The sequence below is a fragment of the Micromys minutus genome (assembly GCF_963924665.1).
Source record: "Micromys minutus genome assembly, chromosome: 3".
NCBI classification, from domain to species: domain Eukaryota; kingdom Metazoa; phylum Chordata; class Mammalia; order Rodentia; family Muridae; genus Micromys; species Micromys minutus.
In genome coordinates, this window is record NC_137972.1 from 23,800,280 (window position 1) to 23,807,207 (window position 6,928).

A 6,928-nucleotide genomic window follows, 5' to 3' on the forward strand; every position below is an offset into this window, starting at 1 on the left:
GAAGTGGAAATTGAGAAAACAACCACAAACAGTTAGAAATTTCCAGAATTACATCACGTAAGATTTCTCAATGTGTTTTTGCTACTCATATATCATGTTTTCAAGGGTAGTTTGAGGTAAAATAAGGCTTAGAAAGTTCTTTCGCTCAATGAGATGTGTCTAAGATTACAATGAACAAAGCATTTAACATAGATTTTGTGTATATGGTGCATGAAGAAACGTGAAATTCTTTGCTTTAGAACAAAGGAAGGGGTTGATGAAGCTGTTGATTAGATTTCAAAATGTTCTCAGATAAGAGAAAGTAAGTTTATTAAGGCAAAAGGAAAACAAAGGGGGGTAGTTGTATGATAGACACCATTGTATCCCTGGCTCCACCTGAAGGATTATTAAAGAATGCATAATGTATTTGTTGAAGTCATGAACACTTCTGTTGTTGTTTAAAGGTGGAATGTAAGGAGGTCATTAAAGTTAGCTGAGTTTATGAGGCATTTCTTCTGATAAAATAAGCATCCTTAGAACTTCTCCCCTCTCCCCTCTCCTTTCTCCCCTCTCCCCTCTCCTCTCTCCCCTGTCCCTTCTTCCCTCTCCTCTTTCTCCCTTCTCTCCTTTCCTTTCTCACTAATCCCTTCAATACTTTTTCTTCTCCTTACTCCTTCTCCCTTCTTTTACCAACCCCTTCTAGAATGCTGGGACACAGCAAAGGAGCAGCATTCTCCAAGCTTGGAGAAGGTCTCCCACAACAAAGAGATCTGTTGACCTTGTATGTATAACCTCTTTATAACCTTGAGAATAAATATATATCTTGCACCTATAACTGTTGTTGTGGCTGAATTCTATTTATAAAAATACCCAGCAAGTAAGAAATGTTTCTCAAAGTCTATTGTACATCATATGACACCTTTCTGGATTAATTTTTTAGCATCATTGTAGGCTTGGAAGAAGTAAGACCATAATTCTTGTGTATTGTCCATGAGTCAAAATTAGTGAAGTGATAGACCTGTTGGCTAAATTCCATAATTTTCCTAGATGATAGCAAGTTTGTCAAGAAGTAAACAGCAAAAAATATCAGAGATAAAACTGGAAATGTGAGATTCTATGCTAAGAAATCTTTACAAATGGTAAAAGTCAAAATGGCCATCTTGACAGGGCTCCAAAGACAAATTTAACTTCAGTAATAAAAACAATTTATTTTATTATGACAATAAAATGGTCAAACCCTATTTTAATGTGTAAGTCTCACCATGGATTCACAATTCAGATAGGAAATAAATTCAGATAGGAAATAAATTATATGTCATAAAATATGAGTAAATGTTATACATGCCATTTGTTTTCAATGGATCTCAGTAAATAAATAATTGTGATTATTTATGTTAAAATATGTATTGTTTTCTTAAATGAAGACTGCATACATTTTTCAGTATAGATCTATATTGTTTTGCTTTGTAAAATTAAATAACAGGCACAGGATATTATATTATAATGCAAATTATCATGAGCAAAAGAGTCCATTCTGTATCTGGAACAGAAAAGTCCAACATGTGTAAACTGTTATACCTAATAACAGGAGGAGGAGGAAGCCAGGGGCCCACACATAGTGAAGGTTCATAGCATACAACAAAAAAGACTCAAATACGTTAGTCAGAAGAGCCAACAAGGCAGGCTTCCCTCCAGAAGATAAAAGCCCAACATGACCCTCCAGGTTGTGATGATACAAGTACCATATGTTCTGAGAAATAGGCAATCAGTAAAGCCCATAACACTATCATAGCCACATCATTGTGGAAGAGAAAAACTCCAAGTCATCATGTTTGGTTGTATCATAGCTACATTATTTGGTAAGCTATTGAGAAAGCAATGGTCACAAGCTCCATGCAGGGAAATGATACATGTGGTGCTAGAGGTAGGACAGGTATAACTGCAGACAAATTGGTACAGGTTGGCCTAAGTGAGAAAAACACATTCAATCGAGTTCTTGTTGTGGGTTTCATGGAGAGGAACATGGTAACTGATGGTCTGGGTGTATGTGTATGTGTGTTTGTGTGTGTGTGTGTGTGTGTGTGTGTGTGTGTGTGTAACTGTAGTGTAGAAGTTTCTCTACCATTTGCAGGAATAGCAAGCAAGCCAGTATGAGATTTGCTTGTTGCTTCTCAGTTAAGTAATTAGAAAAGTAAGTATACATATGTTTGAAGTTAATTAAAAATTGTTACATTCACAAATTAAAATGGATCATGTGACACTGGCACTTTATAAAAACCTTTGAATGTAGTGTCCACTTTTTTAATTGTTGGATTTGTCTAAGCTGTTTGTGTTGGTGTTTGGAGAGCTGCTGTTTCAGTACAGTTTGGTTGTTTGGTTGTTTGGTTTAGAAGTGTGGGCTTTTTTTTGACACAGGATCTTTCTGTTCCCAAGATGAGGCCTAAGCTGGTTTAATTTATGATGTACCCTTTCCTACCTCCTGAAGGCTGGTAATGTAGATGTATCTCATCACACTCAAATGTTAAAGTACATACAATTTTAGTAATCTAAAAACACTGGCAATAATTATAAGCTACCTACACACAATTTCACAGTGGAAATGTGAAAAGATTGACCTTTATAAAAGAGAATGCACACACACAAACACACACACACACACACACATACACACACACAAGCTTCACATCTCAGGTACCATCTTAGATATCAAAAGCAGGCCATCAATTCTACCCTACCTGAAAATTCAGTGTTAAGTGTAAAAGGAATTCTCTAAAGGCTGAGACAGTTCACAGGAATTTGAGCTCAGATCCTCAGCACCACATGTAAAATGCCACGATCCCTGAACCTAAATGATGGAGGAGCACAGTATGGGAGACAGGAGACTCAAGCTATGATCTTCTGGCCACCAGCATAGCAAAAAAGATGCCAAAATTCTAGTTCAATGTTGTCCTAAGAGACATGTTGTTTTCACAGAATAGACAAGGGAGCCATAGAGGAGGATTCTATGCATATGTACATGTGTCTACCAGAAACACAACAAAATATTAGTAAATACAGTTATGGGTTAATAAAATAAATGTTTTGTGAAATTCAAATACAATGGTTTCTGGGAAGTAAGCCAGGTAACCTGTTTCATACTCCTTTGAGAACATGTTGTTTAAAATGTACCAAAGATGATCCCAAGAATCAGAGACATTTTTACTATTTTAGTTCTACAAATTTATGCACATGAGAGATCTCTCCATTTTTCTAAGGTGTTCAATTTCTTTTCTAAGAGACTTGAAGTCCTTGTCATACAGATATTTCACTTATTTGTATATAGTTACCCCAAGATATTTTATAAGATTTGTGACTTTTATGAAGGGTGTTGTTTTCCTAATTTTTTAACAGCCCATTTATCATCTGTATAAAGAAAGACTACTGATTTATTTTAGTTAATTTTCTATCCAGCTGCTTTGCTGAAGTCATCAGCTGTAGAATTTCTCTGGTAGAATTTTTTGGGTTGCTGATATATACTATATGATCTGCAAATAGTGATACCTTGACTTCTTCTTTAATAATTTGTATTCCCTTGACCTCCTATTACTGTCTTATTAATATAGATAGAACTCTGCATACTAAAGTGAATAGATACATAAAGGGTTGGCATCCTTGTCTTGTTTCTTATTTTAGTAGGATTGTTTGGTGGTCTATATTGTTTTTATTATGTTTAGGTATGGGCTTTGAATTCTTGATATCTCCAATACTTTTAAAATGAAAGAGTGTTGTATTTTGTCAAATGTTTTAAGCATCTAAAGAGATGATCATTTTTTTAGTTTGTTTATATAGTGGATTATATTATGTACTTTCACATATTGAACCAACCGTGCATCCCTGGCATGAAGCTTACTTCATCATGGTGAATGATGGTTTTGATGTCTTCTTGGATTCAGTTTGTGAGAATTTTATTGAGTATTTTTGCATCAATATTCAAAAGCAATCTACAGATTCAACACAATATTCACCAAAATTTCAACACAATTCTTCAAAGACATGGAAAGAGCAATTCTCAATTTCAGTCCATCCCACAGCCAAAAACCCTGACTTGGGATTGTTCCTGTCTAAAAGAACTACTGAGATGAACATGGAGAAGAGACTGAGGGAAAGAAGGTTCAGTGACTATCCCAAATTGGGATCCAGCTTAAGGGGAAGCTCCAAGGCCTGATACTATTGCTGATGCTATGGTGTGTTTACAGATGGGAGCCAGCCATGGCTGCTCTCTGAGAGCCCCAATGGGCAGTTGAAAGAGTAAGATGCAGATACTTGCACCCAATCAATGGATGGAGGCTGAGAACCTCTATGGTTGAATTGTGGAGGGGCTGGAGGAAGCTGAGAAGGAGGGGGAAAACCCCACAGGAAGACTTCAACTGGCCTGTACCCCCGGGATCTCTCAGACACTGGGCCACAAACCAGGCAACATACACTAGTTGATATGAGGCCCCTGATACATATACAGCAGAGGACTGCCTGGTCTGGCTTCTGTGGGAGAAGAAGGACCTAGCCCTGAAGAGATTTAAGGCCCAAGTAAGTTGGGAGGTCTGGTGGGGTGGGGACATCATCTTGGAGACAAAAGAAGAGGAAAGGGATGTGGAACAGAGGGCATACCTGAAGGGGGAATAACAACTGAACTGTAAAAAATAATAAATCATAATAATAATTATAATAATAAATTAATTTTACAAAATCAATTGACCTACAGCTTCTTTCCACCAAAAGTATGTCCTTATCTGTGGAATGTCACCTGCCTCAGTTTCACAGTGACTGTGAGAGACAAGGCTATTTGACAAGAACAAAGCAGTGACACTTTGACTTCCTTCTTGTATCTCTATTTCAATGGCAGCCATAAGACTGGATACCGAGTCCCTTACATTCAGACCATCTATCTTAGATAAGCGCTCTCTGCTACAGCTTTGCTTGCTTTTTCTCCAGGGAGTTCTTTTCTTCACTACAAAGACATTAAGGCCACTACTTTGTTTGAGAAAGAGCCATGTTCCTATCTTGAAATCAGGAGGTGACACCCATTGTGCTGCATTGGTTCTAAAACTCTTTAGTAAGCTGTGCCTCTCATAAAAGGTACTACAGCCGTTGTTCTTAGACCAGAAACATATGACATTTGTAATTTCTATACACTCCATAAAATCTTGAAGAACTCCATAACACTACACAGTCCTTGTCAGTATTAATTTAACTAGAAAATGGTAGTTTTCTTAATTTCTTTCATTTATGTTTTATTTGTTTATTTATTTAATTGCTTCAGAATGATGCTAAGTATGATGGCAAGATAAATAAAGTGCAGGGACTGGAATGATGGGTCAACAGTTAAGAGCAGGGGCTGCTTCTGCAGAGGACACTAGTTCATTCCCAGTCCTGACAAGGCAGCTAACAAGCATGTGTAACTCCAGTTTCCGGAGGTCTGCTGCCCTCTGCTGGCCTCAGCGGGCACTGCAGTCCCAGCTGTTGAGTTCACGTGAGTAACTGCACAGTTACTTCTGGCAAATACTGTTTAGCTACAGACATCACTCCCTCTGGCCCTTGTCATATTTCTGCCTCCTCCTTTGTGATAATCCATGAGCCTTAGAGGAAGACAGTATAATTTCATATATAGAGCCAATCGCTACACAGTCTCTTATTCTCCGGTTGTTGGCCAGTTGTGAATTTCTAATCATCATCTACTATAAAAAGAAACTGGTGAGGATTTAATCTATGGATATAAAGGTAAGCTCTTAAGAAGCAGTTTAACACTATGTCCTTTTAGCAGAATATTAGTGCTAGAATTTCCCCGAGGGCCCATGACTTATTCAGCTATGGATTTGGGTTCTGTCAATTCTACCAGTCATGTGTTCTGTCTCGTAGAGTAGACTTTTTGTCCAATCAGAACATCACTGGTTACTCCCACACCATCAGTGATAATATTGCACCACTGGGCATACCTTGCCAGGATTCGCAGTTGGATAAGATTGGTGCTGACCCTTCTCCCTTAGTAGCATGCACAGAATTTTCCATTTTGAAATGACTTTTGTATGGTATGGGAGATTGGGATCTATTTTACTAAGATAACTTTTCAAATAACTAATACAAACAGACATGGTATCCAAACCTTTTATTCCAGCATCCATAAGGCTGAGGTTGGAGGGTATTAGGATTAAGTCCCTACAGACTAAATCATGTAACCTAGCCTCAAAAACAAGGAAAACAAAAGCATGAGTCATAAGAATAGCAGAATTGCAAACCGTTGCTCACAGGTTCAGAACTGGTTAACAAATTAAGCATCAGGGAAAAACTCTGTTCTAGAAGGGGGAAATGCAGATTTTGTCAAAAGAAAGATAGAAAAGTAATATTTGATTTGCCAACACAACTTGATACTAAAGGTTCATAAACTAAAACTACATAGATCAGTATGAATAAATTATAATTCTTCTAAAAAGCTTTGTTTTATAGAGACAAGACAAAAATATTTCTAAGAAATATTTTCACCTCTTCTTCACTTTCCATGAAATTGGGGCCCTTGAGTAGGACGGAAGAAAAACACCTACCTTCAGCTTTCACCCCTCAACTCACAAAGCAGCTTTAAGTGTGTATTGATACAGACAGAGATCATTACAAAACACCACAACTGGTAAAGATGATTGTGATGTGCCCATACCCAATAAATATATCTATAAGATGACTCGTACACTTAAAGCTCAGGGAACATCACAGACCTGGAAAAACTGTAAGAGCTGGTGGACTGGAAAACCTGCTGTGAGGCCATGTGTCCTAGAATTACAGGAAAGCTGATCCTATGGACCCGAATAACATAGTTTCCTAAGGAGGATCAGAACAATGACAACACCACTGGACAGCTTAATAGGTGCTAGTCTCCAGCACCACATCCCTAGACAAAGAGCCAATGGCAACTAAAAACTGCTCT